The sequence below is a fragment of the Topomyia yanbarensis genome, chromosome 2 (assembly GCF_030247195.1).
Source record: "Topomyia yanbarensis strain Yona2022 chromosome 2, ASM3024719v1, whole genome shotgun sequence".
Taxonomy (NCBI): domain Eukaryota; kingdom Metazoa; phylum Arthropoda; class Insecta; order Diptera; family Culicidae; genus Topomyia; species Topomyia yanbarensis.
In genome coordinates, this window is record NC_080671.1 from 232,647,433 (window position 1) to 232,674,932 (window position 27,500).

General features: G+C 42.6%; 1 protein-coding gene across 9 annotated transcripts in view; it reads left to right on the forward strand.

Moving 5' to 3' along the window:
* The window catches only part of LOC131678338 (putative uncharacterized protein DDB_G0282133), a 2,723,618-nt gene that overhangs the window by 159,341 nt on the left and 2,536,777 nt on the right, over nt 1-27,500 (forward strand). The window lies entirely within an intron of this gene.

The following is a 27,500-nucleotide window of genomic DNA, read 5'->3' on the forward strand; positions in this document are numbered from 1 at the left end:
ACGAACGAAGAACTACTCGCAGTGGCTAAATCCCTAGCAATGAACAAAGCTCCAGGGCCGGATGGAGAACCGAGCAACAGACGGGCACGGCTAACTAGTGATTGGTTAGTTGGAGCAAAAAAGGCCAAGCGCAAAAAAAAGGGAGTGAATGGTCTGTTCATGCCGAGGCAGGTTTGGCGCAGCGAATGGCAACCACGTAAGGGGTAAACCCAGCCACCCCGAAGCAAGACAGAAGAGTGAGTGTATAGGCGTATAAGTGGACTGCCAAGACGGGAGGGTCGTAGCGTAGTATGTTGGAACTAAGCTATCGATGCCTCATGGCGTGGCAGAGGAGTGAAAGGGTGAGCATCCAAGTCAGTCTCACACTGCATGTTAATGGTGAGCATAAAAGTCAGCCTCACAGGTTGGTAGAGGCTAGCACAAAAGTCAGCCTAGCAAGGAATGAAAAAGGTGAGCACAAAAGTCAGCCTCGCATGGTATGTCAGAAGTGGGGCCTAAGAAAAATGTCCCACATGGGATGCCAGAGGGAGTGACAAAGGTACAATAGAGTGGCACGATTGAGAGTGAATCAGGTGATAGGGTGAGCACCCAAGTCAGCCTCACATGGATGGGTAGGGCGAGCACAAAAGTAAGCCTAGCAAGGAATGAGTAAGGTGAGCACACAAGTCAGCCTCGCATGGAACGTAAAAGGTGAGCACAAAAGTCAGCCTCATGTGGGAGTGTTTGAAAGTGAATCAAAGTGTGATTGAGAGAGCACCCAAGTAAGCCTCATACAGGATGTATGATCGCGTGAGTGAGAGTGAAAGAGTACATTTAGTACAGCCATCCCCCCAGAAGTAATACCGAGAGGTAGTTCCTGGGAGGAATGATGGCGGAGCCCAATGGAGTTTAGTCGGTATTAATGGCTGGTCACCATTCGAGTCCGACACGCCCCCAGTGCACCCAGTGTGGTAGATTGGACCCTACCGTTAGCACGTGTACTGGGCTAGGACATAAAGGTCTTCTCCACTGTAAAAAAAAAAAAATGGTCCTCTTACCCCCAGAAGTAATACCGAGAGGTAGTTCCTGGGAAGAATGATGGCGGAGCCCAATGGAGTTTAGTCGTTATTAATAGCTGGTCACCATTCGAGTCCGACACGCCCCCAGTGCACCCCGTGTGGTAGATTGGACCCTACCAATAGCACGTGTACTGGGCTAGGACATAAAGGTCTTCTCCATTGTAAAAAAAAATGGTCCTCTTACCCCCAGAAGTAATACCGAGAGGTAGTTCCTGGGAGGAATGATGGCGGAGCCCAATGGAGTTTAGTCGTTATTAATGGCTGGTCACCATTCGAGTCCGACACGCCCCCAGTGCACCCCGTGTGGTAGATTGGACCCTACCAATAGCACGTGTACTGGGCTAGGACATAAAGGTCTTCTCCATTGTAAAAAAAAAAATGGCCTAGTATGGCCGTGCATGCATGAAATTTGTTTTGACATTAAAAATGTCTTACTCCACTATCTGGGGCTAGGTGTCATTCTAAAATCTAAACTATCTCCCATGTAACGAAACTATGTAAGGTTTTCACGCTTATAACTCCGATATTACTAGATGGATTTTAATCATTCATGCACCAACCGATTCAGAAACACCTAACTTAAATATTGGTAATAATTTAATATCTCACCAATAAAAGTAGACTTTTGGAAATTGGTAAAATTAATAAGTTCACGAAAAACGGAAAAATTACCATTCGTGAGGCAGATTTCTCAGACACAGCCGTCAAAAGAGGGCAGCTTAGTGACTCAATGAAAGACGAAAAGTCATAAATAGAAGCGACGCATGTCCGTTTAAATCAGTTGTTGCTCTTATCTCATACGAGCAACATCGTCTCCGGGCGATGCAATAAGCGCTATCGATTTTCGGCAACGTTGGCATTTGCACACACTCGCACCTAAGTGACTAAACCATATACGGTTAGTTTATAAATAGAGGTGACGCGTACACATTTGAATCAGTTTTTGTTCTTATATCGAACGGGTAAGATCATGGCTGCAGCGTCTGGGCACCACAATAAGCGGTAGACGCTATGCATTTTCGGCAGCGGTGGCCGTGTGCGGATTTTTCGGGTACCAGCAAGGTGTCACAGAATGATTTGCAAAGTGGGTGGGTGGGGTGGTTTGGATTTAATTCAATACGGTGTGTGCTGCTTAAGAGTGTTGCGTTTGAATAAAATATATTTATTCGTGTGCGTTGTAACTTGTTAATCCATGTTTACGGCGCTTTGTAGCTGCCTAGGGTAAAGAGCCTATTGGTTTTCATATGTTTCATATTTCGGTTATATGTTTTTTATAAGTAAGGCATCTGACAACGTGCTTCTGTAGTTATTGCACTGTTCAGCAGCGTAGTATTTTATATAGGAGAGTACACTCATGTTTTATTACGCGGTATTTTTTACGCGAATTTTGAAATTTACGCGGTTTTCACTTACGCGTTTTTTTTTAAAATTTAGGCGGTTTTCATTTACACGGCCTGCATCCCCTGCGTAAAAAAACCTGAGTGTAATTGCATCGGAAACAATCACATTCCCAGCAGAACTTTTTGTTTTCTAATTTCAAACACTTTTGTTTCGTACTGCACACAACGGAAAATTTTAAAACAGAACTTACCGTCCCAGCAGTAGTTTAGGCGGGTGTTCTTTTTCGATTCAAATTCAAGCCATGTCTTAATCGTTACTGGACTTAAAATTGTTTTCCCAGTTTATCCAGTCAGAGTATCTGTCCTGCCCTATGTATTTAAAACACAGTTCTAATTGCGTTTTAAAGTATACAACAAATAGAACGGTTGGGTATACCAATTTAAATTGTAAAATAAATCTGTTTTAAATTACTAAACAAACCGCTGTACTGAAGATATAATTATGTCAGTCCTATTACCACATAAAACACCTATATAACATAAAACGCTGCAGAATTGGTTTAATAATACAATGTTTACACTACAGAGTTAAAACACGTTTGAATAATTAGCAACAAGAGAAAATGTCACCAAGATAGCATAAAACCCGTTTTAACTGGTAGTGCGAACGTTGCATAACAATGTAATTTATCAAATAATTTCATTTTTTCCACCGCTAATCGATCAAGAAATACTTAACCTTAAGATTGTTTACTTAAGTTTATTAATACATTATTGAAAATTTAAATGGAAAATGAAATTTCATATTTCATGAAGAATCTGTATATTTCCGTTGGTGGGCGTGGGCTTCCTCATCACAGTTCTAAATATGGAACTTTTCTTTTAAATATATTTTCTGGACAGACCAGCCTATTTTTACTAGATGGATCAGCCAAATAATGCCAATCACCTAGTGAGATACTTGATTAATTAATAGATTACCGTTAAAAGACCTTCAATAAATTATGTTTTAATGGGTAGGGTATATAGCAAATTGTAACATAAAAAACAGGCGAGTGAGCAAGAGCTTGAGTCGATATGTGTGATAGATAAAATACATTTGCACGCTCTTGAAAAAAGCTACATTTTTAATGTCACCGTGGTCGTGTCCTGTACACAATCCTTTCATTTTTTTTTGTCGCACTGGACGCCTTAAAGTATGCACAATAAGGAAACCAAGCCATCCAGGTGTAGTCATATAATACGCTGAGTGTAGGCATATAAGAGAGTGATTGAACTTTCAATTGAGGAAAAGGTATCGCCACCATAGATGGCAGGTCCTTTACGCGGGTAATTATTAAACCACTGAGAGAGCTACACGAGCAGAGTTGACATACAAGAGGCAGTGTAAACACCGCATGTGTTGGCAATTACAGTGGTGCGAAAAAATGCTAAGTGTATGCCATAGTCTGTGACAAGTACTAGCTATATGCCAGTACATCAGATGCGTGTCATGCAAACTTATGAGGGACAAAGTCAGAACTTATTGAAAATTCCAAGTAGGTAAAAGGTTCCTTACGCTGGTCTGCACTGCAAGCGACAGGCAGAGTCATGCGCTATGCATGTACTGCGAGCGATGGCATCATGAGACACAGTCCGAACTTTTTGAAAATTCCAACGTAGGTAAAAGGTTCCTTACGCTGGTCTGCTCTGCTAGCGACAGGCAGAGTCATGCACTACGCATGTACTGCGAGCGACGGCAATATGAGAGATAGACCAGAATTGGGTAAATTGTAAAACACATCGATACCGTCCATCTTCGACTGCGAGAGCGACCGTCGGTAGCAAGTGAACATGTGGAAGATCCGCACAAAGAGGAATGGAAAATGTATCTCACTGTACCTGTGCTTAGGCAGACCGTTACCAGCCCGATTGGGTTGGTTGCTGCCGCACAAAGCAGAATGCCGATCTGCCCGCAGAACAAACAGAGTAACGACCATGTACGTTTAGCTTGTTTGCATGATGATAGGGCATGTTAAATGTAATAGGTGTATCGCTCGGATGGGATATTCGCCTATTTTGAGTTGACATGCGCCGATGCATACACCACACCTTGGCTGATCCACTCGGCCGTAGGGGTGGTGATGATTTTTAGCATTGTAAATGGTGTTAGTAAACTTATTGCATATTTGATAAAAATCTATCTGTGACGGTGTATAAATTCATCACATGTACAATACAATCAATGATACGGTTCACATCGAAACAGCGGGCGGAGGTAGTAATGTTATACGCGGCGAATGGTAGTTCCATTGTGTCAGCTCAGCGGGCATATGGTCAAAAACACCTTGGCGAACAAGTGCCGTGTGCCAAGACTATTCGTCGGTATAAATTCGTATAATCCTCAGACCCTTCTCGAGCTTAAGGATAACATTCGAACTGAGATACGTGCCATACCTCCAGAGACGCTCGAGAAGGTTATGGACAATGCAGCAAAAAGGGCACATAGTGCGGTGGTTCATGGAGGCGGTCACTTGGTCGACGTGGTGTTTAAACACTAGTATGCAGCATGATTTGCAGAGTGCGAGCGGCCATTTTTTCATTGTTTTACATTTTGAATTTTTAAAAACTAGGGGGTTACATATTTCAATATTATTTTGTTTTATATAATGAAACTAAAAAAAACTTTACAGTAACTTATACATATACAAGAGGGGATAATATAATATTCGTAAGATTACGTGGGTGGTCATTTTGTGTGCTCTTTGTATAGTAGTGCACTTTATGATTTTCAGAAGGAAACATTTTACAAGCTTATTAACTAGAAATAACTAGAGGGAGTGGTTCAATTTTATTAAGATTAGGGGGAATTAATTAAGGCTATTTTAAAGTAGTGGTACTGTTGGGCATTTCTTAATGAGATTAAATATTGATCAACTAAAACTAGAAGATAGGGGGGCATATAAGTTTTGGGAAGATATTCAAGGGGAGAAGGGGGTGAAGTCATACATCTATGTATCAGAGACTTGGGAGAGATGGTGGACAAGGCTGAAGGGGGGGAGATATAAACTTTCAGTTTCCGGCATCAGAAATCAACGGCCAGGATTACAGATTCGAACGGATGCATCAAGTATTGGGATGCCGACCGGTTTTCCTCGAGTCGGAAGGGGTACCTCCAGACTATTTCGTAGTACGGCTCAAATAAGGACCGGAAACACACCGTGTAGCGTGTGTGATGTTGTACTATAGGTGTTGTTTGGGTCATTCGACAGATGTTTTGTCTCGTCTTGGAGTGATACGACCATCGTTGGGTACGGTAGGCGGAAGAGGGCACTTCTGGGAATGATAGGAGAAAAAATAGGGGCATTTAAATTTGGATATTGATGGTTTTTAGGAACGTGTATATAAGGGACATGTAGAGAATATCGCGGCTTGCTAGTACATCTCGAACAGGGACATTGGGTGATCTTCCTCGGGCCCGAAGCGAATCGAATAGTTGAGATCTGGCAGAACAGTAGTCGGCGCATGCCCAGACAATATGTTCGATCTCGTGATAACCGTTGCCACAAGCGCAGATACCGCTATCCGCGATCCCAATACGCCGGAGATGAGCGTCCAGCGTGTAGTTATTGGACATAAGCCGAGACATCACACGAATGAAATCCCGATCCACATCCATCCCCCTGAACCAAGGTTTCGTCGATACCTTAGGGATTATCGAATATAGTCACCTTCCCAGTTCACCATTGTTCCATGCAGGTTGCCAACTTTCGAGGGTTCTCTGATGAGTGATACTGAAAAATTCGCTGAAGCTAATTGGTCTTTCATATATGTCACTTTGTAAAGCGCCCGCCTTAGCTAAAGAGTCCGCTTCTTCATTACCTGGAATGGAGCAATGCGAGGGAACCCAAACTAAGGTAATCTTGTACGATCTTACAGACAAAGCACACAGGCGCTCTCAGATTTTCCCCAGAAAATATGGAATGTGCTTTCTAGGTTTAATTGAACGGAGAGCCTCGATTGAACTGAGGCTATCCGAGACAATAAAGTAATGATCGGTTGGCAAAGTATCAATGATCCTAAGGGTATACTGAATAGCAGCAAGTTCTGCGACGTAAACTGAAGCAGGATCATTGAGTTTGATTGAAGCGGTGAGGTTTTGATTAAATATACCGAAGCCAGTGGAGCCGTCGAGGCTTGACCCGTCGGTGTAAAACATCTTATTACAGTCGACTTTTCGAAATTTACTATGACAGATGCTTGGGATCACTTGCGGACGTATGTGATCCGGGATTCCACGTTTCTCGTCTTTCATGGATGTGTCAAAGAATACAGTTGAATCAGAAGCATGAAGGAGATTGACACGGTTGGGATAATATGAAGAAGGATTGATATTTTGTCATGTAATCGAAGTACAAGGACATGAATCGGGTTTGAGAATTGAGCTGGACAAGCCTTTCGAAATTTGCAATTACTCGGGTTCAAGATATCGCATCGGATGAGCAATCGATATGAGAGGTCCCAAAATCGATTTTTCAGCAAAAGAACGCCCGCCAGCACTTCTAGACTCATCGTATGTGTCGAGAGCATGCAACCCAAAGCAATACGCAAACAACAATATTGGATTCGCTCTAGTTTGATGAAAAGTATGTTCGCAACGGAGCGGAAACAGAAACTCCCGTACTCCATCACCGACAATATCGTTATTTGGTACAGCCTGATCAGGTATCTTGGGTGGGCACCTTACCATGTTCCAGTTATTGTACGGAGAAAGTTGATCCTTTGTTGGAACTTCTGTTTCAAATACCTAATGTGACATCCCCAGGTTCCTTTAGAGTCGAACTAGATCCCGAGATATTTGAAAGTTGAAACCTGAGCAATAGTTTGTAGTTGCGCTGGTTCACGCTTCCTTGAAAATACGTATATATATATATATATATATATATATATATATATATATATATATATATATATATATATATATATATATATATATATATATATATATATATATATATATATATATATATATATATATATATATATATATATATATATATATATATATATATATATATATATATATATATATATATATATATATATATATATATATATATATATATATATATATATATATACGTATTTTCAAGGAAGCGTGAACCAGCGCAACTACAAACTATTGCTCAGGTTTCAACTTTCAAATATCTCGGGATCTAGTTCGACTCTAAAGGAACCTGGGGATGTCACATTAGGTATTTGAAACAGAAGTTCCAACAAAGGATCAACTTTCTCCGTACAATAACTGGAACATGGTGAGGTGCCCACCCAAGAGACCTGATCAGGCTGTACCAAATAACGATATTGTCGGTGATGGAGTACGGGAGTTTCTGTTTCCGCTCCGTTGCGAACATACATTTCATCAAACTAGAGCGAATCCAATATTGTTGTTTGCGTATTGCTTTGGGTTGCATGCACTCGACACATACGATGAGTCTAGAAGTGCTGGCGGGCGTTCTTCCGCTGAAAAATCGATTTTGGGACCTCTCATATCGATTGCTCATTCGATGCGATATCTTGAACCCGAGTAATTGCAAATTTCGAAAGGCTTGTCCAGCTCAATTCTCAAACCCGATTCATGTCCTTGTACTTCGATTACATGACAAAATATCAATCCTTCTTCATATTATCCCAACCGTGTCAATCTCCTTCATGCTTCTTATTCAACTGTATTCTTTGACACATCCATGAAAGACGAGAAACGTGGAATCCCGGATCACATTGTAGCGCGTGCCAAACGTACCTACGTATCTGTCTGCTATAGCGTTTCCCGGATCACTGAACAAGCGATTTAAGCGCCACCTCTTATGAGGACCGCTTGTCACGTTCAAGGTTGCCCGACAAGAAACCCAACCCCAGGGCGGGTTAGTTTTATTTAAAGTTTGGGTGAAACGAAACGGCAGACGCAGAAGCCGAAGGGTACTCCGTCTCGCGGGAGGACACCAAACAATACGCAAAGAGTCCGCAACTAATTAACCGAAAATTTGCACCAACTCGTGGTTCTCATCACTGGCAGAGTCCAAAAAAACAACCAAACAATAAGCCAGCTTCTAAAACCAGAGTGGGGACTGTTTTCCCGAGCAGTCCTACCCGGAGTAAACAACAAAAAAAAATTTAAGGGTTGTGTACAAGACACGACCACGATGACATTGAAAATGCAGCCAGTTTTATGAGCAAGCAATATTATCCGTGGCCAAATTAAAATCTTGATGTCATCGACTGTTTCAGAACTACACACAGGCATGCTTTTCTTTATTAGAGATAATTGTTGAATTTTTAATTTAAAATTGATAATCTGTAGTTTGACAAATTCAAGTTTTAAAACAGTTTTATTCAAATCCCCGAAATGTGAACATAAATTAATGATGCTCACAAACAAAACCTTACATCTATCTTTAAATACCTGCTATCAAATAAATGTTTGCAAGCACGATAGAAAAATAACTGGTCATAAATCAAATTATTCGTAAACGAAGAAAGTTTAACATATGCATCTTTATATATTCGGCGGTTTAATTAACATTAACTCTGAAATGTTCTATATGTGGGGTCCATTGATGGAATCCTGAAAAGGACTATTTGTGGGATGCACAAACACGCGTGCTATGGAATGAAAAGTACTAAACTAAGGGCATTTGGTTTAACAAAAATAACATGCAGAATGGAACAATTAGTCAGCTGCAAAAAAGGTTTGCCACCTTTTCTAATCGCACGCTACTTACATCAGATAAATATTTCGAAATGAAAAGAAACAACCTTTCTCTTCAGCATCTAATATGAAATACTGATAGCTTGAAACGTGACATCGGCTTTTATCACTTTCGCACTGATGATGGAAGGACTTCCTTCATGCAGAATAACGAAAAAATATTTGCGGATTTTTCACATCCTCCAATTTCTATAATATTGCAGACCTTTGGATTTGGTTTGGTTTTCGCCAATTTCAGCATGGCAATATACTTTTAAATAACTGTACATTTTTGTATTGTTTCGGAAGGATAATATTAAACAAATCACTGATTGTTGTAAATTTCAGGTTGTCAATGTACGTGCAAGCAAAACGTAACGAATATAAACGGCGAAATTAGGTTATCGCAGTCATTGTCATGAATTTTTCAAATTTGTTCATCTTTGTTGGTTATAGCCCTGAAAAGGGCTTTTAATTTATAAAAATAACATGCGAAATGGAACAATCAGTCAGCCGCAACTACGGTTTGCCGTCTGTTCCAGCCGCGCGCTACTTACATCGGATAAATAATTAAAATTGGAAAGAAACAAACAACCTTCCCCTACAGCAGATAATTTGAAATACTGATAGTTTGAAACGTGAGATCGGCTTTTATCACTTTCGCATTGTTGATAGAAGGACTGCCTTCATGCAGAATAACAAAAAAAATATTTGCGGATTCTTTTTAGTACGGCTTTTGCTAGTTAGCAGTGTTGCCACATCCTCCAATTTTCTCAAACATTGCAGAATTTTGGATTGTTTCCGAAAGATTATATTTAATAAATCACAGGTTTTCACCAATTTCAGCCTGGAAATGTACATAAGGTAGCTTAAATTTAATTGGAACAAATGACAGATTGTTGCAAATTTCAGATTGTCGATATACGCGCAAGCTACAAATAACGAATATAAACTGCGCAATTGGATTATCGCTGTCAATGATTGGAAATATTCCAATTTGTTCTTTATTGTTATAGCCTTTAAAAGGACTTTTAATTTAACAATAATAACATGCAGAATGGAACAATTATTCAGCTTTAACTAAGGTTTGCCAACTCTTCCAGCCGCGCGCTATTCACATCGGATCACCCCCAGCGGTAGCAGTGATCAAATGCAGCACTCATCGCAGCGCATTGTCAACATGCATGACTGCTACTGCTGTTCTTTACGGCCCGACGTTCGAAGGGAGAATGAAGTCGCTCAAGGAATGAAATTCTTTAAATAGTCGAGGATGACGTCATTCATAGAAGCGTAGTGTGCTGGGCGCTCCAATATGTCGTACGAGTCGCTATAGGCACGATGTTACTTGTCTGGCAAAACAGCAACAACTGATTCAAACAGTCACGCGGCACATTTATTTATAACCTTTCGTGCTCGTTTGAATCACTAAGCTGCTCCCTATCGACGGCGCTGCCGGGGATAGTTTGACTGATGTATGGGATTTTTCACGTTTTCGAGATCTGTTCATTTTTGCTTGTTTTTCAATAGCGTGCTATTGAAATACAAAAACACTATAGCAATAAAACATAATTTCAGTTAATTCCGAATTGTTTGGTGATAACCAGACGGAAATCCGTTCATAAATAAGAAAGTTATTAGCGTTCAAAATAGTGACGCAAAAACGTGACATCGTTTGATTTTAGATTTTGGAATGACACCCTGCCCCAGATAGTGCAGTAAGACATTTTCAATGTCAAAAGAAACTAAAAGGAACGAACGCGAAACATGAGGCCCTTCAACGAGACAACTATCGAAATATCACTTCAAATCACATAAACATTCGCTTAGGAGACACACAATCTAATTTTACATTTATTCCAAAACTACACTTATTTTGCTAATCCTACATTTCTAATATCGGTTCAGGGCCCCAGCATGTGCGGGTGGAAATTTTTTTACTAGCTATAATATCTGCCTTTGCTCAAGCTTTTGCTTACCCTGCGCAGGGAATTTAGGCGTTTACTCACAGTCTGTCTATTCGCTGACCATCTCACGCTGCGGCTTTCGATGCGCACTCACACCATCAAGCTTCGACGACTGCTGGTGCCGCGCTGCTTGCTCCAAATACGACGAGGGCCGTTCGGTACTGACGCGGCGGTTTCGCGCTTTCTAGCGCCGACGATGTTGTTGAGGTCCTAGGAGGGATTGATGGTAACTGCTAGTAGTGTCGGACCTCCGGACAGCGTACCAGCAACAAATTACGGATCTACGAGTCCGGCTGACGGCGTTTAGTGATGCCGCATTACGCACGTGGCGACGCTTCTTTGTGCGAGTTTTTACTGCAACGGACGCAATTCCTCAGCAAACGTGGATGCAGAGTGTGGTAGCAGGAGGTGGGATGATCTTTGCTGGCGGTGCGGTAGTAGCTTCGCCAGGCGCAAAATCTGCAATTAAAAGCCGTCGCACGGCTGGCAGACGGTTTGAGCTTGTCGTTTGAAGACCTATTTATTAACCTTTTTTTACCTTTTCTTTTTCTCGCACTTGCCCGCAAAGTCTCCGCACATTCAACTTTTCTCCTAACTGCGCTAGCCCTATTAGAATGAAAGTGATATTTTTTTAATTAGCCTAATCTACTGAGCTCTCATGTCGTTAAGACAAACCTCGGAACGAAATCACGATACTACAAGCACACTCTGTCTTCTTCCACTGAACAAATTGAAATGATTAAACAGGGAAACTGTGAATCCTCAGATTAAACGAGTTTTGAGGGTTTGAAACCGGAAATTACATTGCGAACTCATTTGGAACTGTTCGGGATCGAACCACCTCTCGTTTCTCCTTTGGTATTTGCATCTAACCATTTCATCCACCCAAATTTTAGTGATCTTCGGGTCCAACAGTTGGGGAAACAAGAACATGACAAATAAGTCGGTACCTCGTATCGCCTGTAAGTTCAACGTCCGCGCTACAGCAAAGAGAAAACGACATGGAGAGAAACGTCGTTTGGCTTGCACGCAAGCAGAACATTTGTTCTAGCCGCCCGGTATTCATTCTTCATCATAGGAGATGGAAGAAGTGAACAACCTATCTTTACAGCAGGGCACGGGAGTTACTGAATAGGAAGCTATTTTAAAATCTGATACACGTGATCGCTACATAACACCCCAGCTCATTTTACGAAAATTTGGTTGAAGGAGTAAAACCAAATTTTCGTAACGGTAACCTGTACAGAAGAACAAGAAAAAAAAATTGAAGACTTACACATTACAAGCAATCACCTTATAGCAACTTAAGATTACTATATACAAATATTTACAAAATATTCGGTTTCGGTGGTACAAATTTACTGAATGAGTTTGATATTCCATTCGTTTCCTTGTTGGCGGTTCAAACATCAAACACTCAATCACATAGACATTCCCATAATAGCATTGCATCTAAAATTTCTCAATTCTAGATCAAGCTTATCCCCATACAACACAACCACTAAATCTCAATAACACACACAGGTTCATTCAACTTCGGGACTACTCCAATCTAATGGAAAGGTATCCCTACATTGAAATCACCGCACTGTTTCGCCTTTTGAGAGAACCCCAATATACTTATTGGTCAACACTCTCAATTGGACAAAACGCAAGTAATTCATAATGAATCGATTAACAACAAGAACAGGCTCATTAGACTACAGGACTACTCCAATTCAATGGAAAGGTATCCTTCCATCTAATTTACCGCACAGTTTTGTCTTCCGAGAAAACCCCAATATATCTCTTGGTCACAAATCTCCGAAAGACAAAACGCATTAACCCCATATCCGTACCCCTAGCAGTAACTCTAACGCCGAAATGCATCGGCCAGTGAGAAATCTGCCATAATATTTCCCAAAAACTTAATCAATTATTTCAGCTGCGTATGCAACGCCGGAACTTGTCCGACCATATGAATACACACACGCACACTAAAATAACATAAACATTACCCTACTCCCACTTTACATTATGTTTCTCACGCCGAAATATTTCGGCCACACAAAACATAACGAAAGTGTAGGTAAAAAGTTGGCAACCCTATAAAAGCTCCCAAAAATTTCGCTCATAGCACGCACACAATGAACCACCAACACGGTCACGATGAGAAACGTAAAAACAAAAAAAGTAAATAGTGGAACGAGGTGGTGCAGGTTTAGATTTCGTGTTCGTGTTTCTTTTATAGGTAAATTAACAAATTATTGGCCACTGCCACCCGACAAACGGTGGACGACGGAAAATGGTAAGCTAACATCAAGTTTATTTATATTTTCTAGGTAGCTGCTCTCGAGGATGGACGGGTGTCGACGATGTACCCACCCACAGCAATACTCCTACGATGCAACTGGTTTTGAAGAAACCAGCGGAATTCAAGAAGGGAAGCTGGATTCCGATTGAAGGTGAGTGTTTTGAACAGATTCTAATGTTGGAATGTTTTTTAGGAGCAACCGGACTGGCCCCGGACCAGTTGTGAATGAAGGAGGTGACGTTATACGGTGTCATCGATATACACCCCCAAATGTTCCTCAATAACATAAAGAAACAAATAAATAACATGAAAATAATAAATCACAAATAAATAAATAAACATCTAAATAAATAACACATAAATACTATTTAGGAAATCAATAAATATTACCTACATGCATAAATAAATAATTTAACATTTAATAAACAAAAAAAATTTAAATAAATAAATAAGATTACCATGCACGGAAATAACTAAACGATGCATCAATAAATAACTAACTATATACAAAAAAAAACAACTAACCCTTGTAGTTGTAAGTAGCAGGCAATTTCTTTAATAAATGTTAAGGTTAGGTATTAACATAACTTTAAGACTCGATGTAGTTGCAAAAAAACTAACATCATTTCATCCGAAAGGGAAAATTTTTCAAAAAAAAATATATTTTGGGGGAGGGTGGGTGATTGTGATCAGCACAACACCCTATTCGTCTTCTTCTATCGTTCTGGTCCTGAGGAAAGGTCCATGACTTCTCTCTCGGCAGGTACGCCCACCTGTTCGAATGAAGTTTCCCTCAGGAAATTCTTTGAAAATTAAGAAACTTTCCTCCTTAGTAATTGATATGGCCAGCTCGATTGACTTTGGTTTGCTCTTCATCGACCTTGCAGGTGAAGGACATCCGAGTCTTATTGTGCGGTCATCGTCCAAGAATCCCTGATCTTGGACTCTCGCTAGGTTTCCCATTACTGGTACTCCTCGTCAACGCCACATTGGCTCGGAGTTTCTGGTTATGGAGATCATTGTTCTAGCTTGCGCCATGAACTCTCTCTGACTTCTGGTCAAGGGGATGGCTATACATGCACTAGCAACTACTACGGGAGAAACGCTTCTTATTTCCCGAATTCAAATTAACTTTCCAACCAGATTTGTAAGGTCTCAAAGAGCCCCCAGTAAATACAAGTTATTGTGGGGGCGGCAGCTGTTCCAAGAACAGTGCGTAGCCTTACAATCGGTTGAACAGTATTTTCCGCTACTAGAGCTTTCGCATCATGGTGCAATTGTCTCTACTCAAGAAATGAGAGATACATAGCTCGAATTTGTTTCTTTTAATTGGGAGAGGGAGAGGTATTTGGTGGGGCGAGCTTTTTCAGAAATTTACAATGGAATATCCCCAGTCGCCTCCCACCTAAATCCTCGAGGTCGTAGCAATGCGCTCCCACTACCCTTCTAACTATTGCAGGCACATATTTCGGTGCTAGCTTAGCACAAAAACCTTTCCCCTTGTCCGATTGCTCCGTGTTCTTCTTAAGGACCCGCTCTCCCACAGAGTAGGTGGCGCAATAGGCATTCGACCGAAGGTTGTAGTAGGACGAATGCTTCTCATAGGCGGTCTGGAGGTTTTTCCGGACGTCTGCTAACAGCTTCTTTTGTTCCTCATTTCCCAGCAGTCCATCGTTACTGGTGGGAGAATCTCTAAGCTGGCGATATTCCCGACCATCGGAAATTCGGTTCCTTCCAAACATGACAAAGTATGGGGTGTGACGAGTGGCATCATGGACAGAATTTCGAACCGCGTCGGCTATCTGCTGCAGATTGTTCGTCCATTCTCGGTGATCCTTCCGAATGCAGGCACGAATGGCGGTCGTGATTACTCGGTTTACCCTTTCGGTATCATTAATCTGCGGATGATAGTTTGGCGTTCTCCAGTGGGTGACGTGATACCTGGTCAAAAGATTTTGGAAGGACTGGGAAACAAACTGCGTTCCATTGTCGGATAGGATTACTTCCGGAACGCCAAACAGCAGAAACAGTGAATTCTCTACGAAGCTAACTAAAGATTCTGCTGTTGCTTGTCGAAAGGGCTGAACGATAACAAACTTGCTGAAAAGGTCCGTAACCACCAGCAAGCAGGTGCTCCTGCCCTTCCCCGATGCTGGGAGTGGACCTACATAGTCCATCGCGAGAAACTGCCAAGGATATTGGGCCATTTTTTTCTGTACGGCCATCGGAGGGGTCGTGTTCTGGTTCGTCGCTTTGCTCATTTGACAGGTCAGCAGCGCTGACAGAACCGTTTCACCTCGCTACTCATCAGCGGCCAATAATATCGCTCCCTTATGCTGGCCAACGTTTTCTCCGGTCCGAGGTGCGCCCTCTCGTGGGTGGTGCGTACAATATCAGCTCGTTCTGACTTCGGAGGGTAATGTTTCCATTGAAAACGGGCATCCTCTACTTTCCCATCAGCTTTCACGAGCTTAAGGATTTGGCCTCCCACCATGCGAAAGTCAGGAAACTTTGCTGGTTCCTTCCCGATTCTAGTCATAAGTTCTCGGTGATCGCCGTCCTTCACCTGAACGGAGACTGTTTCTATCGACCGCGACAGACAGTCAGCCAGGATATTTCTCCTCCCTTTCCGATATTCCAGCTCGATGTTATATGACTGGATTTTAAGAGCCCATCGCAATAGCTTCGCATTACCGGACTCCACGCCAATGGTAAAGAGCCACAGTAAGCTGCGGGCATCTGTGACTACCTTAAACCGCGTCCCCTCTACGTAGTGCCGAAAATGCTCTATGGCCAGCAACACTCCCAAACACTTTTTCTCAACGCTGGCATACTTTCGCTGGGTACTGATCAGCTTTTTGCTAAAATAAGCTATGACCTTCTGTTCGCCGTCCTGTTGTTGGACTAGGGCTGCTCCAACCGCATTGTCAGAAGCGTCTGACTCGATAGAAAATGGCAGTGCAAAGTTGGGATTTCCTAGTATAGGCGCAGATACTAATGCGGCCCTCAACTCCCCAAATGCTGCTTCGGCCGCTTCTGTCCACTGGAATTGGACCCTGGATTTCCTAAGCAAATCCGATATCGGTGTGACAATTTGGCTATAGTCCCGGATGAATCGTTGATAAAAGCCGGCAAGTCCTAACTGCCGACGAATGTCCTTTACATTTCGGGGCCGTGCGTAGTCGAGGATCGGCGAGATCCGGCTATTATCGATCGACACGCCTTCCTCCGTAAGTAGGTATCTCAGGTAGGTCACCTGCTTTCTGCAAAAGCGGCTTTTATCCAGGGAGATGGTGAGGTTCGCTTTAGATAATCGATCCGCTACAATCCGCAGTAACCGCATATGCTCTGCTAATGTCTCTGTGGCAATAACAATGTCATCCAGGTAGACGAAGACATTGGGTTCGAGATCGAACCCAATCACGCGATCCATAAACCTACACATAGTAAACGGCGCATTCGTGAGGGCAAATGGGCAGACCTTAAATCGGAATAAACCCTGGGGCGTTCTGAAGGCGGTATAATCCCGGCATTCCATTTTCAACGGAATTTGGAAATACGCATCCTTCAGATCTACAACGGAGTAGTACTTGGCCTTTCCCAGACGATGGAAAATCCCTCCCATATTCCGCATTGGATAGGAATCTTTTTTGGTCCAGGCATTGATACGTCGCGAGTCGAGACATACTCTAAGCTTTCCGTTTGCTTTCCGAACGGGAACTAGAGCGCTGGCCCACTCGCTAGTACACTCTTCTATAGCGTCCATCCGTTTATACCTCTCAAGTTCAGCCTCCATCTCGGCCGTCACAGCCGAAGAACAGCGATACAATGGCGTGCGCGTAGGTTTGGCCTCCTCACGTAAAACGATTTCGTGCTGCAATAGCGTGGTCCTTCCCAGTCGATTTTCAGTTGTACATGGAAACAATCTAATTACCTCAGCTAGTTGTTTACGTTCCTCCGTTGTCAATTCGTGCTCGGTTTCGACCGTCTCGGGGGTCGTCTTGGATGCCTCTGGTAACTCCAAAGCTGGAATATCTAGAGTTTCGCCTGGTTCGATTTGCTTCAGTGCCGGAAGTGTGGCGATCGGTAATATCGACACCTGTAATGTATCCATCTCAGGGCTTAGTTGACCAGTAGATTCAGCGATATTGACTTGTTCGAAACCATTCTCCCCTAAGACCATCGGTTGAATTCCAAATCTCTTCCAAAAGTCATATCCAAGGATCAAAGCCCGCGACACTTGAGGAACTACCAACGTCGGAAGAATTTTCGTCACTCCCCGAAACCTAATTGGCAGCTGAACGTAACCTAGGCTCTCGTGTACAGTCTTGTCCGCAGTTACGATTTTCAGCGGACTCGGTTGCAAGGCTAAACCATTTCGTTCCGCAATGTCCGGAATATTGGTGACGCTAACGCTTGCCCCGGAATCTAAAAGGGCGTCGTAGTTGTTGTCGAAAATCTGCACGGTGACGTGCGGACAACTTTCTGTCTGTACTCTTACCTCACAAACCTTCTGAAAAGGATCTTCAAACGCGAAACTGGGAACATTTGTATCGGTAGGAATGTCATCGTTCCCTCTCTTGCATTCCTGATCTAGTTTCCTGGCACTCTATTAGTGTCCGTCTGACGAGGACGGGGGTGACTCTCGCACGTTGCGGTTGTCTTCCCTGGTGTTCCGCACAAGTAACAGAAGATTCGTTTCTCTTCTCTGCAATGCCTCCAGACATGTCCAGTTTTCCGACAATTCCAACAAAGCGGAACTGGTCTATCTACTCCACTCTCCGGTATCTGGTTGGATTGTTGCGATACGGGTTGTTGCCTTTTCCGATCCCTGTCGTACTTCCTATCGAGGGCGTTAAGCTCTTCCGGCTCCGAATAAGAAGAATACAAATCCTCAACCTTTTCTTCGACTTCGATTCGATGAACATTCGCCGGTCGAGATGGTCCGTCCCGAGCATGGCGGTACGCTGGATCATGAGCATCGATGCGGTAGGCATAGTACTCCAACTTCCGAAGGTCCCTCACGGTTCGGCAGGCCAGCTTGGACCGGTAATGGGGACGCATGTTGTCCCATATCACTTCGAACAGTCTTTCTTGGTCCAACGGCCTAGTTAACAACTTATTTAGTCGTTCGATTTCCATTTTGAAAGGAAGGAACGTCTCCTGGCGAAGTTGCTTGCGCTCGTAAATCCTCTGCCGATTTCCTTGATCTTTATTAGGGTTGCCGTACATATATCGTATTTTTTCTTCGAAGTCCTCCCAATTGAGGAACTCGTCCGAATAACATAGATACCAGTCGTAAGCTTCCTCTCTAAGGATCGTGTGGACTCTTTGCAGCAATACATCATCTGCGATTCGATCCATCGTGGCTAGTCGGCGGATTTTATGCAAAAAATCTTCCAGCGAGCGTTGACGGGCATCCCCGCTGAAGGTCAAGTGCCACTTTTCCATGCGACGATCTGCGTTCTGAATCTCCGCATCGCTGATTCGTCGGTGCCTACGCTGCCGAAATTGGCGATGAAATACATCAGGGCCCTCTTCGTCGTCGGAGCTAAGACCGGAACTACGTTCCCAGAAGTTACCCGAATTGCGAAAACCCTGACTCGGTCGGATTCTTTCTCCCTCGTACCCCCTCGGAGAATCTGGCAAATTATTTCGTCGTTGTGCTTCATCTCGCTCATAATAGCTCCTCCCGAAATAAAGTCTGGAATAATCGTTTGTTATCGTCAACGGTTGGCTGCTTCTACGTCGGTCCCCTTGATATTGATCCCTCAAGTTGTAGCCTTTGTTGCGAGACCGCTCATCGTAACGGGGTTCCTGCGGATAATCCGATCGCATGGTTATCTCTCCAGCCCTCCCTTCTCTGTGGAAATTTTGGCGGTTAACTTCCAACTGGCTCGTCGCATTCCTACGAGCATTCCCGTTCCCAGAAGAACGCCAATCGAATGTTCCGCCATTTGTGCCGTTTCCAGCCAGTATATTACTAGCTCTGGGTCGATCTGCTAGACGAGATTTTAACAGCTCTCTCTCGAGCTGGGCGATTCGGTCCAACAATACCTTGCTCTGATCACTTACCCCTCCCTCCAGTGCCTGCCCTTGGATGGACACTGGACTACCTATATCGTTATTCTCCTCAACCGAATCATCTATACTTTGACCTCCAACCGCCCCAGCCTCATCTTCTTCAACCCCCTCCTTACCCAATGATTCTCTCCGAGCATCTGCTGCCAACGCTCTACTTTGTTTTTCGTCGGGCCCTTTCCGCCCACTAGACCTGTTCAAAATGCTACGTATATGGTTTGCAAGCTCCCTCCGCATTTGTTTGGATGGCAGATCGGAAGTCTGACATCTCATAACCCTGAGAAGATAATGCTTCAGACGAGAAATGACCCGTTCATCAGGGCCACTATCCAACTTCCTACTCAAAGTTTCAACCCTTCCCATAATGTAGTCGTATTCCTGATCTATAGTGTACGGGGACGGATAGTCACGATTCTCCCGTACATCTTCGTGAAACAAATTACGAAGCAATCTATATTTGACCTCCGGGTCGCATTTCGTCTCCTCTGCCTTACCCCGAATAACTAATTCGTAGTACACTTCCTCGTTAGTCAGGTGGTCAGCGTGGGGAAATGGGTTCGTCATATTGAATGACCGCAATAATTTATTAAAAAAAAACCAATTGATGAACACGAAAACAAACCTACAACACAATTCACACCGGTTTTCGTACCGTAAATAGGTAGAACTATAAGAAAAATAATTGAAGAACTATATTACGTATAATATAAGAACAAATAAACCACTAAATGGAGTTTACTATATTCAAAAGAAAGAAATACCATGAACCGATTCGAAGAATAATTACTCAAAAAAGATTAGCTTTCCTAACATCTCCCAAAAACGTGGCCCCACGTTGGGCGCCAAAATGTAGCGCGTGCCAAACGTACCTACGTATCTGTCTGCTATAGCGTTTCCCGTATCACTGAACAAGCGATTTAAGCGCCACCTCTTATGAGGACCGCTTGTCACGTTCAAGGTTGCCCGACAAGAAACCCAACCCCAGGGCGGGTTAGTTTTATTTAAAGTTTGGGGGAAACGAAACGGCAGACGCAGAAGCCGAAGGGTACTCCGTCTCACGGGACGACACCAAACAATACGCAAAGAGTCCGCAACTAATTAACCGAAAATTTGCACCAACTCGTGGTTCTCATCACTGGCTGAGTCCAAAAAAACAACCAAACAATAAGCCAGCTTCTAAAACCAGAGTGGGGACTGTTTTCCCGAGCAGTCCTACCCGGAGTAAACAACAAAAAAAGAAACTAAAAGGAACGAACGCGAAACATGAGACCCTTCAACGAGACAACTATCGAAATATCACTTCAAATCACATAAACATTCGCTTAGGAGACACACAATCTAATTTTACATTTATTCCAAAACTACACTTATTTTGCTAATCCTACATTTCTAATATCGGTTCAGGGCCCTAGCATGTGCGGGTGGAAATTTTTTTACTAGCTATAATATCTGCCTTTGCTCAAGCTTTTGCTTACCCTGCGCAGGGAATTTAGGCGTTTACTCACAGTCTGTTTATTCGCTGACCATCTCACGCTGCGGCTTTCGATGCGCACTCACACCATCAAACTTCGACGACTGCTGGTGCCGCGCTGCTTGCTCCAAATACGAGGCGGTTTCGCGCTTTCTAGCGCCGACGATGTTGTTGAGGTCCTAGGAGGGATTGATGGTAACTGCTGGTAGTGTCGGACCTCCGGACAGCGTACCAGCCACATATTACGGATCTACGAGTCCAGCTGACGGCGTTTAGTGATGCCGCATTACGCACGTGGCGACGCTTCTTTGTGCGAGTTTTTACTGCAACGGACGCAATTCCTCAGCAAACGTGGATGCAGAGTGTGGTAGCAGGAGGTGGGATGATCTTTGCTGGCGGTGCGGTAGTAGCTTCGCCAGGCGCAAAATCAGCAATTAAAAGCCGTCGCACGGCTGGCAAACGGCTGAGCTTGTCGTTTGAAGACCTATTTATTAACATTTTTTTACCTTTTCTTTTTCTCGCACTTGCCCGCAAAGTCTCCGCACATTCAACTTTTCTCCTAACTGCGCTAGCCCTATTAGAATGAAAGTGATATTTTTTTAATTAGCCTAATCTACTGAGCTCTCATGTCGTTAAGACAAACCTCGGAACGAAATCACGATACTACAAGCACACTCTGTCTTCTTCCACTGAACAAATTGAAATGATTGAACAGGGAAACTGTAAATCCTCAGATTAAACGAGTTTTGAGAGTTTGAAACCGGAAATTACATTGCGAACTCATTTGGAACTGTTCGGGATCGAACCACCTCTCGTTTCTCCTTTGGTATTTGCATCTAACCATTTCATCCACCCAAATTTTAGTGATCTTCGGGTCCAACAGTTGGGGAAACAAGAACATGACAAATAAGTCGGTACCTCGTATCGGCTGTAAGTTCAACGTCCGCGCTTTAGCAAAGAGAAAACGACATGGAGAGAAACGTCGTTTGGCTTGCACGCAAGCAGAACATTTGTTCTAGCCGACCGGTATTCATTCTTCATCATAGGAGATGGAAGAAGTGAACAACCTATCTTTACAGCAGGGCACTGGAGTTACTGAATAGGAAGCTATTTTAAAATCTGATACACGTGATCGCTACAACATACGTCCGCAAGTGATCCCAAGCATCTGTCATAGTAAATTTCGAAAAGTCGACTGTAATAAGATGTTTTACACCGACGGGTCAAGCCTCGACGGCTCCACTGGCTTCGGTATATTTAACAAAACCTCACCGCTTCATTCAAACTCAATGATCCTGCTTCAGTTTACGTCGCAGAACTTGCTGCTATTCAGTATACCCTTAGGATCATTGATACTTTGCCAACCGATCATTACTTTATTGTCTCGGATAGCCTCAGTTCAATCGAGGCTCTCCGTTCAATTAAACCTAGAAAGCACATTCCATATTTTCTGGGGAAAATCTGAGAGCGCCTGTGTGCTTTGTCTGTAAGATCGTACAAGATTACCTTAGTTTGGGTTCCCTCGCATTGCTCCATTCCAGGTAATGAAGAAACGGACTCTTTAGCTAAGGCGGGCGCTTTACAAAGTGACATATATGAAAGACCAATTAGCTTCAGCGAATTTTTCAGTATCACTCATCAGAGAACCCTCGAAACTTGGCAAACTGCATGGAACAATGATGAACTGGGAAAGTGACTATATTCGATAATCCCTAAGGTATCGACGAAACCTTGATTCAGGGGGATGGATGCGGGTCGGGATTTCATTCGTGTGATGTCTCGGCTTATGTCCAATAACTACACGCTGGACGCTCATCTCCGGCGTATTGGGATCGCGGATAGCGGTATCTGCGCTTGTGGCAACGGTTATCACGAGATCGAACATATTGTCTGGGCATGCGCCGACTACTGTTCTGCCAGATCTCAACTATTCGATTCGCTTCGGGCCCGAGGAAGATCACCCAATGTCCCTGTTCGAGATGTACTAGCAAGCCGCGATATTCTCTACATGTCCCTTATATACACGTTCCTAAAAACCATCAATATCCAAATTTAAATGCCCCTATTTTTTCTCCTATCATTCCCAGAAGTGCCCTCTTCCGCCTACCGTACCCAACGATGGTCGTATCACTCCAAGACGAGACAAAACATCTGTCGAATGACCCAAACAACACCTATAGTACAACATCACACACGCTACACGGTGTGTTTCCGGTCCTTATTTGAGCCGTACTACGAAATAGTCTGGAGGTACCCCTTCCGACTCGAGGAAAACCGGTCGGCATCCCAATACTTGATGCATCCGTTCGAATCTGTAATCCTGGCCGTTGATTTCTGTTGCCGGAAACTGAAAGTTTATATCTCCCCCCCTTCAGCCTTGTCCACCATCTCTCCCAAGTCTCTGATACATAGATGTATGACTTCACCCCCTTCTCCCCTTGAATATCTTCCCAAAACTTATATGCCCCCTATCTTCTAGTTTTAGTTGATCAATATTTAATCTCATTAAGAAATGCCCAACAGTACCACTACTTTAAAATAGCCTTAATTAATTCCCCCTAATCTTAATAAAATTGAACCACTCCCTCTAGTTATTTCTAGTTAATAAGCTTGTAAAATGTTTCCTTCTGAAAATCATAAAGTGCACTACTATACAAAGAGCACACAAAATGACCACCCACGTAATCTTACAAATATTATATTATCCCCTCTTGTATATGTATAAGTTACTGTAAAGTTTATTTTAGTTTCATTATATAAAACAAAATAATATTGAAATATGTAACCCCCTAGTTTTAAAAAATTCAAAATGTAAAACAATGAAAAAATGGCCGCTCGCACTCTACAAATCATGCTGCATACTAGTGTTTAAACACCACGTCGACCAAGTGACCGCCTCCATGAACCACCGCACTATGTGCCCTTTTTGCTGCATTGTCCATAACCTTCTCGAGCATCTCTGGAGGTATGGCACGTATCTCAGTTCGAATGTTATCCTTAAGCTCGAGAAGGGTCTGAGGATTATTGGCGTATACTTTGCTTTTCAAATAGCCCCATAAAAAGAAGTCGGTGGTGTTAAATCTGGAGACCGCGTCACAGTGGGACGAGCCCGGACTTAAGTCCATATATGAAGGTTATGCGATATTCTCACTAGTATTTTTCTCGTATCAGCTGAGCCATCAGAGACATTTTCGCGAGATTTTAGGTGATTTGAATGCAAAATGAATTTTTGACAGCTTTTTGAAGGGCATAACTCAACTGTTTTCTGCATTATTTGACTATAGGAACTGTATACGGTTATTCTCGTTTTTCAAAGAAATGGTTGATTTTATGAATTGCATTACTTCACTGAAATTATCCGTGTGATAAAATTACATCGTAAAATCGCCAAATATAAGTCACTAGTTGGTTTAGTTAGTGTTTAGATAACTGTTTGTCATGAATTTTTATTGAATTCGAACTTCTAAAGCGATAACAACAACGACGCCCGTGAATGCCCGCGATCACACTATACTCATTCGAAAGCTTTTCATTTTCTCTTTAAAATGAGCCTATGCTAGTTTTGCGAAAACTTGCGATAAGCAGTCAAAATTTGAAAAAACTGTGAATGGAGACGCATGGTTATTACTGATATTTAATTTGAATATTCACTTTATGACTAGAATAATGACACTAATTTATGCACAACTTTCAAATAGCATTTAGAGCATGATCTTCAAGGGTTTTACTAATGATCATGAGTAAGGGGCCGAGTGGGAAGTATGGTTTTTAAGTGGCAGGCCAAGAAGAATGTTTAAAATTCAGTACATATTTTCAACCATCTGAAATGTTTCATAAAATGTTTCATGAACTATTTCTGCTAACTTACGCAATAACTGTCAAATTGTGTGAACACAGTTGAGTTCTAGTCATTTGGTGAGACTATTTTTTCCGAGTTTGCATAGCACTGATATAGCTTAAGGGTATGCGATATTATCCAAATAAAATAAGACAATTTTTAAATGAACCATATACGCGAAAAAAGGATTTTGGATTTATTTTAATTTAAGGTATGAAATAAGCAATCTAAGCAACTTAAAACACACCTGCGAAAGCAAAATCGTTAACCATCTTGTTGATTAGTGAATGTAAATCAATATTCCACTAAGACGCTCAAAATGTTTGTTTTGAAAATGAAAAAATGTAGTTTTCATACCAAGTAACCCACTAATGAATTAAACGTTCCAAAATTAGACAATCACATCTTATTTGATCCTTAAAAATAATATAGTCATTTCTAAAGCCCCATAATGAGATGTCAATCAATTCGTTTCAATACGGAAAATAAATTTCAAAATTACAATTGAAAAAAAACTTTATAAAAGACAAAATATATACTTTTGAGCCACTCTAATAAGCAGTAAAGTTAATTTCTATTTTCTATAACCAACATAGGAATTCAGCGCACAAGAATGTCTTCAAAAAAAAATTTTGAACCTTTACAACAAAATAATTATTTTTGAGCCACCCTAATGTATAATGATTTTTTTTTGCAAATGTTAATATCAAAAACGATTTAGCACACGAAAATTAATATACACAAATTTTAAGAACGATTCAGAAAAAATATATTTTTGAGACACCCTAATGAATAGTAAATGTTCATTTTTGAAATGTTTTAATATCGAAAACGAATTCAGCGTACCAAAATTACATAAAAACGTCCTATATGAACCGATACGAAAAAGTTTGGACTTTAGTCCACCTTTTGTTCTAAGTCGTGCCACTGTGCGCGTTGGCCAGTCAATGTCGCGTCCCTTCGACACCACACGCCCTGGGATTTTTTTTGCAAAACCCCAATTGTTTGAGCAGTCGTGTGACATGGCGCACCGTCTTGTTGGAACCAATAACCCTCAAGGCCCTTTTCGCGCATTTGTGGCCATACATAATGAGCTAACATCCACCGATATCGCTTCCCATCGATTGGCTCATTTTCTTTGAAAAAAATGGTCCAATTATGGTTTTAGCACAAACGCCGGCCCACACCGTCACCTTTTGATCATGCAATGGCGTCTCATGAATCCGGTGTGTATTCTGTGTGGCCCAAATACGCCTATTTTGCTTATTAACTCCGCCCGACAATGTGAAATGAGCCTCGTCGGTCATCAATATTTGCTTCCAGAAATCAGGTTCAGTGGCTATCACTCGAGCGACTGTTTTGTCATATTGCACACGACGTGCATAGTCCGCTGGCAATAATCTTTGCGTTACTTGCATCTTATAAGGAAACAAGTGCAAATCATCTTTCAAGATGCGCCGCATAGTGGTACCACTGACCCCAAATTGCTGCGCGCGACGGCGATACGACTCAGTTGGATTTTGCGCGACGCTCTCTCTCTGACCGCGTCAACCAGTTCATTGGAGCGTATTGCACGTCGATGAACGGCATGGGCTCGGTCGTTCACTGTGCCATGTTCAGCAAAATTTGACACCCACCGACGAATAGTCTTGGCACACGGCACTTGTTCGCCAAGGTGTTTTGGCCATATGCCCGCTGAGCTGACACAATGGAACTACCATTCGCCGCGTATAACATTACTGCCTCCACCCGCTGTTTCGATGTGAACCGTATCATTGATTGTATTGTACATGTGATGAATTTATACACCGTCACAGATAGATTTTTATCAAATATGCAATAAGTTTACTAACACCATTTACAATGCTAAAAATCATCACCACCCCTACGGCCGAGTGGATCAGCCAAGGTGTGGTGTATGCATCGGCGCATGTCAACTCAAAATAGGCGAATATCCCATCCGAGCGATACACCTATTACATTTAACATGCCCTATCATAATGCAAACAAGCTAAACGTACATGGTCGTTACTCTGTTTGTTCTGCGGGCAGATCGGCATTCTGCTTTGTGCGACAGCAACCAACCCAATCGGGCTGGTAACGGTCTGCCTAAGCACAGGTACAGTGAGATACATTTTCCATTCCTCTTTGTGCGGATCTTCCACATGTTCACTTGCTACCGACGGTCGCTCTCGCAGTCGAAGATGGACGGTATCGATGTGTTTTACAATTTACCCAATTCTGGTCTATCTCTCATATTGCCGTCGCTCGCAGTACATGCGTAGTGCATGACTCTGCCTGTCGCTAGCAGAGCAGACCAGCGTAAGGAACCTTTTACCTACGTTGGAATTTTCAAAAAGTTCGGACTGTGTCTCATGATGCCATCGCTCGCAGTACATGCGTAGCGCATGACTCTGCCTGTCGCTTGCAGTGCAGACCAGCGTAAGGAACCTTTTACCTACGTTGGAACTTTCAATAAGTTCTGACTTTGTCCCTCATAAGTTTGCATGACACGCATCTGATGTACTGGCATATAGCTAGTACTTGTCACAGACTATGGCATACACTTAGCATTTTTTCGCACCACTGTAATTGCCAACACATGCGGTGTTTACACTGCCTCTTGTATGTCAACTCTGCTCGTGTAGCTCTCTCAGTGGTTTGATAATTACCCGCGTAAAGGACCTGCCATCTACGGTGGCGATACTTTTTCCTCAATTGAAAGTTC